This window comes from Meleagris gallopavo, unplaced genomic scaffold (genome assembly GCF_000146605.3).
Source record: "Meleagris gallopavo isolate NT-WF06-2002-E0010 breed Aviagen turkey brand Nicholas breeding stock unplaced genomic scaffold, Turkey_5.1 ChrUn_random_7180001957296, whole genome shotgun sequence".
Lineage (NCBI taxonomy): Eukaryota > Metazoa > Chordata > Aves > Galliformes > Phasianidae > Meleagris > Meleagris gallopavo.
Window position 1 is genome coordinate 28,855 of NW_011217625.1, and position 10,625 is coordinate 39,479.

General features: G+C 47.4%; 1 long non-coding RNA gene across 1 annotated transcript in view; it reads right to left on the reverse strand.

Moving 5' to 3' along the window:
* Nucleotides 1-10,619, reverse strand: part of LOC104917183 — a 13,568-nt gene extending 2,949 nt beyond the window's left edge. Inside the window, exon 1 of the long non-coding RNA XR_796775.2 lies at nucleotides 10,294-10,619. This is a non-coding gene — a long non-coding RNA (uncharacterized LOC104917183). The remainder of the gene's footprint in view (nucleotides 1-10,293) is intronic.
* Nucleotides 10,620-10,625: the final 6 nt, after the last annotated feature.

Genomic DNA, 10,625 nt, shown 5'->3' on the forward strand with positions numbered 1-10,625 from the left:
TTCGTGGGGGCCCCCGTGGGGCCGGGAAGGGTGCTTTGCTATTGGAGACAAGCCGTTCCGTAAGGAGCGCTGGGTGATGCTGACTGACGCCATCCCTTGTGAGCGTGCTCTATAGAAAGCTGCCCTCTGTGGGAGCGAGGAAACGAAACGCGGCGATTCAATACTGCCGGGTTGTTACGGGGTTCCTGCAGTCTGGGATTCTAGTCTGAGGACTGCATGAGGACGCTACGAGGATAGCAGCTCCTGTGAGTGTAAGTTCTGTTATGTCAGATTCGGTGATTGGTTCCCAGTTCCAGATTCTTTGATTCTGTGATGATTCTGGGCTTCAAATGGGTGGTGGTGACTCTGATTCCTCACTAAGAGTACAGACCCCCAGACTTGTAGCTACGCAATACGATGCATTTCCACATCCACCCCTGTGCACAGTGTGTGGCATAGTTCTGAGTGCCTGACAAACCCAAGTAAAATCAATTTTTGTTATTAAAATATATATATGTATATTTGCTTTAGTTTCTGCTCCCTGTTCCATTTATTTATGTTCTCCCTTGCTTCATATGTAACTTCCAAACTTGGCATTTTGCAAATAATACCTTTTCTTTTTTATCATAAGTATTGCTTAAACTCCCCTTAAACCTTCCCTACCCGCCCCATTCTTTCTTTTCTCCCTTACCCTCACCTCCCCCCTTGCCGTAGCCTACGATTCCCTTGCCTGCTCTCCTTACCTGAGCTGCTGTCCCTTCCTTTACCTACCTGAGCTGCTTCTTCCTAAAATCACCTAGCTGATCTCCTGGCCCCTCGCTATGTACTTTAGCAGATGTTTTCTCACTTATCTTCCTTACTGTTTGGCTCGTGTCGCAGTTGCTTGTGATAATCAGTGAACTGAGCTCCTCCTCCTCACCTTCTGCCATCATTTACTTCCAAAGCCTCCGTGCTTGTCTGTGAGCTGCTGTCCTGCGCCAGCATGGCAGAAATTAACTCAGCAGAAGCTGGCGAGTGTTGTGCTTTAAATGGTCCGTGTGAGTTCCTGGTGAAGTTCAGAGCAAACAGGGCTGCTCTTGTAGTGCCACAAACGAATAGATTGGCTTGGCTGCCTCTTGAGTTGTGCGCACGCTTTCCATGGCGTGAAAAGCTCTCCTTTGTTTTGCAGCTTTCTGTCAAACATTTGCCTTTGTTAATTCCAGGACAGCCTTCATCAGGCTGGGATTCTATCGGACAACATCTTTGCAGGGATCTGCTCGTGAGCACATCTGGATGTGGCTGTCTGGTAATAAACATTCTGTTACCACGCAAACATTCTTGTCTTTTCTAGATAGGAAAACATGGGTAATTCCCTGCCTGACTGGGAGAAGTTACCTCTGCTATTTGAGGCTTGGAAGCCCATGCCATGTTAGGCTTGTGACAGTGTTTTCTAAACCACGTGTACTGTAAGATGTGAGAAATGTAAAGGAAATTTAACAGCCGTCGTTTTTGTTTCAGCGTTTGGAAGAGGCTGAGCTTGAGGTCCAAACTCTTGGAAGAGAATAAGACCATCCCACACCATCCCAGCATATCTGAGCACCATCCCAGCACCATCCCTGCACATCCCAGCACATCCCAGCACCATCCCATCACAATCCCGCACCATCCCAGCAGAATCCCACACCGTCCCAGCACCGTCCCAGCTCATTCTACAACATCCCACACCATCCCAGCACATCCCACCACATTCCCATCACATCCCAGCACCATCCCAGCACATTCCACAACATCCCACACCATCCCAGCACATCTGAGCACCATCCCAACCCATCCCAGCACAACCCAGCACCATCCCTGCATATCCCAGCACATCTGAGCACTGTCCCAGCACATCCCAGCATGTCCCAGCACCATCCCAGCACATCCCACCATCATCCCACACAATCCCAGCACCATCCTGGCACATCCCAGCACATGCCAGCACCATCCCAACCCATCCCAGCAGTATCCCAGCACAATCCCACACCATCCCAGCACAGTCCCAGCACATCTGAGCACAGTCCCAGCACATCCCAGCACCATCCCAGTACATCCCAGCACATCCCATCAGATCCCAGCAGCATCCAAGCACATCTGAGTGCCGTCCCGGCACATCCCAGCGCATCCCAGCACATCCCAGCACCATCCCATCTCAACCCTGGATATCCCAGCACCATCCCAGCGCATCCCAGCACCATTCCATCTCAACCCTGGACATCCCAGGACCATCCCAGCGCATCCCACACCCTCCCAGCACATCCCACCACCATCCCACACAATCCCTGCACCATCCCAGCACATCTTAGCACCATCCCAACCCATCCCAGCACATCTGAGCACATCCCAGCACCATCCCAGCACATTGCAGCACATTCCACAACATCCCAGCACCATTCCAGTACAATCCCAGCACCATCCCAGCACCATCCCAGCACATCCCAGCACATCTGAGCACCATCCCAGCACATTCCACCACTAGTGGGCAGCAATACTTTGATGTGACACTGAAATTATGGGGCAGTGATGTTATGGGGCAATGATGCTTTGGGGTGGCGCTCTGGGGCAGCACTATGTAGCAGTGACGTATGGGGAAGCAACACAATGGGGCAGTGATGCTATGGGGCAGTGTTATGGCATATGACACTATGGGGCTGTGACTCTATGGGGCAGCGCTATAAAACAGCACTATAGGGCGGTGACTCTTCAGCGCGGCAATGCATTGGGGCGGCGCTGGCGGGGGGCCGCGATGCTATGGGAAGATTCTATGGGATGACTCTACGGGGCAGCAATATTTTGGTGCTGTGCTGTGGGGAAGTGATGCTATGGCACAGCACAACGGGGAAGTGATGGTATGGGAGACTAGTGTGGGGCAGTGACGCTGTAGGGCAGTGACACTTCGGGCTGGCCCTATGGAGCAGTGACCCTTTGCGGTAGTGACGTTTTGGGGCAATGCACTATGGGACAGTGACACCATGGGGCAGCAGTATGATGGGGACAGGGACACTGGGGAATCGCTCCGAGCAGCTACAGGGGAGCGTTATGGGGCAGTGACACTATGGAGCAAAGCTATGGGGCAGAGATACTAAAGGGCTGTGATGCTATGGGGCAGCAGTGTGAGGAAGGAATGCTACATGGCAGGGTTGCTACAGGGAATCTCCATCGAGCAGTGGTGCTACAGGGCAGCACAATAGGGCACTGATGCTATGGGGTGGCACTATGGGGCAATGAATCTATGGCGCAGTGCCGCAATAGGGTGGTGACCTATGAGGGAGCACTGTGGGGCAGCGATACTGAGGCTCAATGCCATGGGGCAGCATTACAGGGCAGTGACACTGAGAAGCTGGTCTATGGGGCAGTGATGCTATGGGGTGGAGGCACTATGGGGTAGCACTATGGGGCAGTGATGATATAGGGTGGTGCTACGGGGAATCTCTATGGAGCAGCACTGTAGGGCAGTGATGCTTTGGGGCGGTAAATCTATGGTGCAGAGCAGCTATAGGGCAGTGATGGTGATGCAACCGGGGCAGCGATGCTGTGTGGGATGGTGGGAATTGCTGTGAAGCAGCGACGGTATTTGGCAGCGGTGTGGGGCAGCGATGCTATGGGGCTGCACATCGGGCAGCTCTATGGGACGGTGATGCTGTGGGGCAGCGGTGTGGAGTGGTGACTGCATGGGTGGGGATGGCCCTTACGCCACACACGTCCAAAAGGACAAATCCTCTGTTTATTGGCCGCAGTCAAAGAAAAGCAGCATCTGAAAAATAAAACAGCCTCTGTTTTGCTGTGCAAAGAAAAAATAGTAGAGATAGAATAAAGGAAATTCAAAGCAAATAAAAGACAAGAAGAAAGAGAAGAAGAAGAAATGAAAGAGCAATGCAAAGCAAAGCAGAGGAAAGCAAAGCAGAGAAACCAAAGTTTAAAAAAGAAAGAAGGAAAGAAAGGAAGGAAAGGAAAGGAGGAAGGGAGGGAGGGAGGGAGGAAGGAAGGAAGGAACAGTGAGGGAAAAAGCAAAGTACAGCTCTGAAGAACAACAACAACAAAAAAAAACCAAACAGACAAGTAAAGCAGAGCAATGAGAAGGAAATAAATAAGCAAAGAAATAGAAAGAAGAAAGCAAACTTAAACCTAAGACAAGGAAAAAAGAGAGAAAACACAGAAAACAACAAAGAAATAAAATGCAAATAGGAACGAAAACCATCACATAGCAAAGGAAAAAAAGAGCAAAGCGTGGCAAAGCATAGAAGAACAAAACCAAAGGAGACGTGCAGGATTGTAGGAAAAAGCACAGATGAGGAAGCAAGGCAGAAAGCAAGGCTGGTTTTTTTGTGCGTCTGTCTGAAGGAAACACAGCTGCAGATGTTCAGAGCACTTGACAGACAGACGGACAGCCGCACACAGCAGGGCTCCAGGAGCACTGACAGCTGCTGAGGCTCTGCTGGGAAGGGAGGGGGAGCTGCTGTTCATCCCTATGCGAGGCGTGCGAAAATGAAACCCACATTTCCCAGAACCCATCAGAATAGGGTCCCTCCCTCTTGCACGTGCTCAGTAAGCAGGGCGGATCTCCTCCTGGTGGCCATGGGATGAAGGCTCATCGTTAGTCTTCCTCACTGTAATCTCTTGACCCTGCGGGAGGAGTACTCCCCGATCCAGCTCTCGCTCGCCTTGTGGACATCTTATCACTTACTTTCCAAGTGTCCTCGAGCAGCTCTCAAAACTTTTATCTTTGTCCTCCACCCCCACATTCTTCTAATCCCAGCTTCTTGCAATCCTCATCCTTTTAGAAGCCTCTGCACATTTGCTTCTGTAAACAATCTTTTACCATCTGTTTCTGTGAACCATCTTCTACTCTTCAGCAGGGCCCCTCGAGTTCTGATTCGTGCATTCGTAACTCATCTTTTGTGTGTGAAAACCAGAAGGCTCACTGACAGCCTGGGAGATAAAATTCTGTGATTCTAAGGCTGGGCCAAGTCGAAGGGGTTTGGTGGATATGCCACACTCCCTCCTATTGTCAGGCTAAGGGCACCTCTGAACACACCAACTGGTTGGTTACATTTATTTCAGAAATACTTGAATCTGGGCAGTGTTTGCAATTGTGTAATGCTGCCTCAATTAACTAATAGATGAAGTGGGGATGGCTCCCTCAACGTGAAAGCCGTCTGTTGAACTGTGATTACAACCATCCTAGAAGTTCATATCAAGCCAGGAAAAGATCCTATGGGATTTTGCAACAACCTGTACTGCTGAAAATGGCTCACATTGGAGCAGTATCAACGGTACTATCTATACCCCAAAATCCCTAAGTATGAGAAGCAAGAAATTGTTTGGTGAAGTTATACTGGATAAGCACCTGATAGATGTCGCCTTTTTAATGCTTGCAATCAAATGTGACTGAGTGTATTTTCTTTCCTTTTGCGTCTACAGGAGCCTTGAATGACCCACATGTGGACAGACGGACCTCGATTTCAGGATGACCCAGCAGGCTGAAGAATGACCTATAATGAACCATGGTGGCAAACAGTCAACTTGAACTTAGCTACTTGTGGGACCTGCTGTAGGGAACCTGCTTTGGCAGGGGGTTGGACTCGTTGATCTCTGGAGGTCCCTTCCAACCCCTACGATTCTGTGATTCTGTGACATTAATGATCATAATAATGACACTGTGTTTAACCGCGGTGCAAATTCAATCCCCTTCCATTTGTGGCCAGAGGGCCCAGAATGACTGTGGGCCCACGCTGGTGTTAGGTACGTACCAGAAGTGTGGGACCACCCTCCATCAGGAAAAATTTAAACCTGGCTCCTGTGGTTGTGCATGGAACCAAAGTGCATCCCAAGCATGTGTGAGACTGGGATACGGTTGGCTTCCCTTCTTCAGGGGGATAACTGGAGGAGAAATTCAGCAGGATGTGGAGTGATCTGCAGCTCTATGTATGAAAAAGGCTGATGTTTAAATTTATAATGGCACAGTCAAAGCACAAGACCTTTGGGTCCATGCACTATGAAGACAGCTGCAAGCACTGGAACACCAAAAAGCAGAATAGACCAAAATACGGCTACTTCAACTTTCCGTGGGAACGAAGTCTGCTTAAAAGAGGAATGGGGTTGGAGTGACTTTCTTCAGAGGATACACTCTAAGCCATATCAGGAGAGAAAATACAAACTGGCTGCCAGATAATTAATGAGTTTGCCTCCTGAAGACCCGCTGGAATTAAAACAACTTACACTGATTCCTTCAAGCCAGAAAACTACAGTAACGATGGTTACGGAGTTACAGAACCCATTTTAGATCGTTGGGATATTTTTTTACCAAACATACAGTTGCATATTTGGGGCACAGATTTACTATTTGAGACTATTTCAGCTCATGATTGACACATGAGAAATATGGAATCAGAGCGCTTACACCGATGATAATGGTTACACCCCACGTCCATCTGTGTAGCATTATGAAACAAGATCGACTTTTCTAGGCAGAAACGGAGCATAAAAGATGAAGATTAAGATCAGTGGATTCCGTCTCTGACAGGGAAAAGCAGAGGCACCATTTCAACAGGATGCTGAACTGAAAACAGCACTGCATGCGCAACAGCCTCTCAGATCACTAAAGAATGTCTGGGAAGTGAACTCAAAAACGACTTAAATCTCATTCTCTCCTGTCCCTATGGATACAAATCTTGGTGTTCCTTAACCACATGTCATTGGCACTCTTCAGGTCTTTCTGGGACAATTACAAATCCGTTCCAGCATGGTACTCCAGTATAAAAACGAGCTGACTCCTCACATCTTCAACACAGGTCCTTCCATAATTAAAAATCACGGGACAATAAAAACTTCTCTTTAACCCTAGTTGGTCTCTAAAAAGGGTAAAGCTAGCGCTGCACATCGGTGTCTCAGAAATTAAATCAACTGAATCAAAAAGTTCCACCTTTTGGGGAACTGCTCACACTGCTGCTTGGTATGGGTACATGGATAATCTCTGATGTGTGCCGTGAGATGCTACTGGCTATTGGGCAAAAGGTATTAAATAACACGGATGCTGAGGTCCTAATGAATGGAATACGTGCTAATAAAGAGGACCTGAGGAAACTGGGACGTCCCTTGCTTTGGTTTGCATCTGAACTCGGTTATAAATACAGTCTGTAGCAGCATCTATTATTAAAGGAGAGGGAAGAATCTGATACTTGAAAATGGATTTGGGACCATGCCTGAAAACAGAAAAGGAGTTTGAATCACGGTGGCAAATAGTCAACTGGAGCTTCCGTGCAGAAAGCTGTAAGATTACTGCTTTATCCTCGACAAAAATAATGCCATGGTACACGATATGTATCCAATGATTAAATCAGGACTCAGTCGTCATGGAACAACATCCTAAAGAGCACAGGGCCCATCAAAAAGAAGAAGAGCAGCAAACAACTGATGTACATTCATGTATCGTGCACGAACAAAAAGCTGCATTTGCAAAAGTCATACTCTTGAGGGCCAACGCATCGTCTGCATACGGAACAAAATATCTGCCATTTCAGAACAGATCCCAGCAAAACCCCAGAGACTGTCCTTGTGTGTTGGGAAAGGACGTGTTTGTACAACAACCCGCTGTGATTCCATATTTCTAGATGATGGTACTGCAGCTACAAGAGATTGCTCCAATGTTAATGTTTCCAACTTCACCAAAATTCTAGGATGTGATTTCACATATTCAGATCTCATCACCCCTTATCAGTCCTTACCATCTCATTACATGCTAATTCACAACCTGCTGACTACTCCTGTTGGAAAGAACCTCACTTTGGTGAGGATACTGCTACGACATGAATGCTTGAAGCAGCCATTGAAGCAAGTTTAAGAAAATGGACAGAAACTCTGATTACTGTCCATCACGACTTAGAAGAAATAGATTGGATTGAGTTGGAAAGAGTAAGGAAAGATGGAGATTGTAAAAGGTGGGGCGTTCTTTTTGGTTGTTTGCCAACTGCCACAGGAATCTTCAACCACATCCTTCACCATGCGGTTGGTTTATTCATGATCACTGTTTTGCTTTGACAACCACCTTCTATGATAAACTGGAGATTAGAGGAAAATGCTTAGCCTGTCTTTTATTCTCCACAAGACAGATATGGAATCAATATTCCATAATCGATGATCGCAACAGCAAGAACACGTGTGACATCCCCAATTTCTTCTAAATGTCATGAAACGTGAGCAACCGCAGTCATGGGGTGGAATATTTAGTGGAGGTGACTCACTGAAATAAAATAACTTTGTACTGAATAGATCAATTGATTATCTCCAAATAGCATCATGAAGTACCAAGCGTCCTGGTGGAACAAGACCACGTGAAATTAAAGATACGGAAATGTTTGTGGATGGTAGCAGTTTTGTGTGAGATGGCTTAAGAAGGCCAGGTGGGCTGTAACAATCAGAGGTGAACTAACAGAGATTGGAACTCTGGCACTACCACCTCAGCAGAGGAAGCAAAACCCACAGCCTTGCTAAGAGCACTGGACTCAGCACAGGGAAAAGTGCCACTATTTGGACAGACCTACAATTTGCATTTGGGTTTGTGCATGTGCAGGTGCTATCTGGAAAGGCTCCAATAGGAAAATACTCGTACTACAAATGGACAGAACAAACAACAAATCAGTATGTTGGAAAAAACAGGGATAAATACTGGGTGTCAGCTAAAGAGAAAGGTCAGTACTGGCTGTGTGGAGATGGAGCTTGAAAGATGTTACCCTCAAGATGGTCTGGAACTTGTGCCCTAGGAGTAGTAATGCCAAAAGTGATCGCAACAGATAATTAACTGGGGTAATCCAGGCGCAGATGCCCTCAAAAGACAAGAGAGAAGTGCTCAGCCCACCAACAGAAAGACCCAGCAGATTCCACTCCCCTGTCAGGTGCTTAAATCCCCCTTTAGGAGCTGCAGAACTGCAAAGGGCCATAGGAAACGTCTCAGCAGTTAAGTGGCAGAACAGAAACAGACCTATGTAAGATACGGCATCAACCTGAGACACTGCACAAAGCGAGCCAGGATGATGTAAGCTGAAATCAAAACGGCCTCCTGGCTGCCCAAATGGGGTTGGGTACAGAAGTTATTTGTGGGGATGGTGCATGTAATCGCTGTATTGCTCTCGCTTGTCGCGTGATTCAGTGTTGGAAATGTATCTCTAAATATGAGAGGTCAGAGGTGATGAGGATTAGGATATAAAGCTCGTAGTCCTCAAAAAGAGAAGGAGGGGTTGAGATGAGTTGGATTGCTTAGCAATAGTGAAGATAAGTAGATTATTATAAGAACCAATCTATTAGTTTAATAAAAGGAATCCATAACTGATAGTTCTAAAACTTTCCATTTCAGCTTTTGTGGACGATCAGTCCTGTTTTTCCTCAATAATTTTGCACTGGGGACATAATAGAATACTTTTATCTTTTGCTCAAAATGTGCAAGGACATTTTTCTCGTGTTCCACATACATTGTTTTTAAAAGTGGCTCACTAAGGGCTAATAAACATTTCCAAAACTGGGGAAAAGGGAAAGTGTGTCAAGGGCTTCAGTGATGAAGCTGATGGTGCAAAAAGGGGAAGAAGTCGGTGGGCACTTGATCACCATAGCGTGCCCAAAGGGACATAAGCACATACCTACGAGACCTTGAAAAGGAGTGAAGACATATGGCAGTGTGCTGCATATTGCAGCCCTAACTGCTCAAATTTAGAAGCTGAACTCTGAGAGAGCACCTTGCTTGTCAGGTCACCTGCCGTGCACAATGAAGAGTAGAGGAATGCTGCTTTCTAACACCACGCTAGAGTTAGAGAGTTTTCATTCTGGATTTTGGATGACACCATCACCCTCCTTTCAGTTCCCTGCACGATGGCAGGGAACCAGTAAGTTCTTGATTCTATCCTTCTCCTTTCTTCCCTTTGCTTTCTCAGTTTCCTCTCTGTTCCCTCCTGTGCCTTCCTTGGCCCATGCCTTTCCCAAGCTTCTCTCCCTCTTCTTTTTTTTTGTTTTCCTTCCAAGCTTCCATCATTACAAGCTGGCTCAGCTCTCTTTATCTTCCAGGCACCTCCTCTGCCCATGAAAGTCCCCATTTTAAAATTTTACTCTTCCCTCTAGTTCCTCCAACCAGTCTCAACCAATTAAGGCTCGGGTGCCCCTGGAAAATACAAAAACCAATAGCGTCTACCAAATATTCTATTTCACTCTCATCTCCAGCCCCGGAGGCTTCCAGCCGCTGACTGCAGGGTATGGGGTTTCCTAGATCTCTGTAGATCGGGACATTCTTGCTTCCAACGCGTTCCTCCCCACCTCCCAGGCGACGCACCGTGTCACAGCACGGCTTTGCAGCGTCTCTCCTGCGGCTCTTTCATTCTCTGAGCGCCTTGCAGCCGCGGTGGGGGGGTTGTTGGGGTCGGGGTGTTTCTCCTCCCAGCACTCATCTGTTCCGGCCCGGTGCAAACTGCAACCCATCACAACACCTACGTGCACTTTTCATACACTTCACGCTTTTAAATACATGATGCAACGCACAACCGCTGCTGCAGCTACAGCAGCAAAAAGTAAAGCTGAACACGAGATGCAGATTCCCCACGTATGCACACCGCAGACGGACAGAAATGCATAAGAAGCTCGGCGCAGCC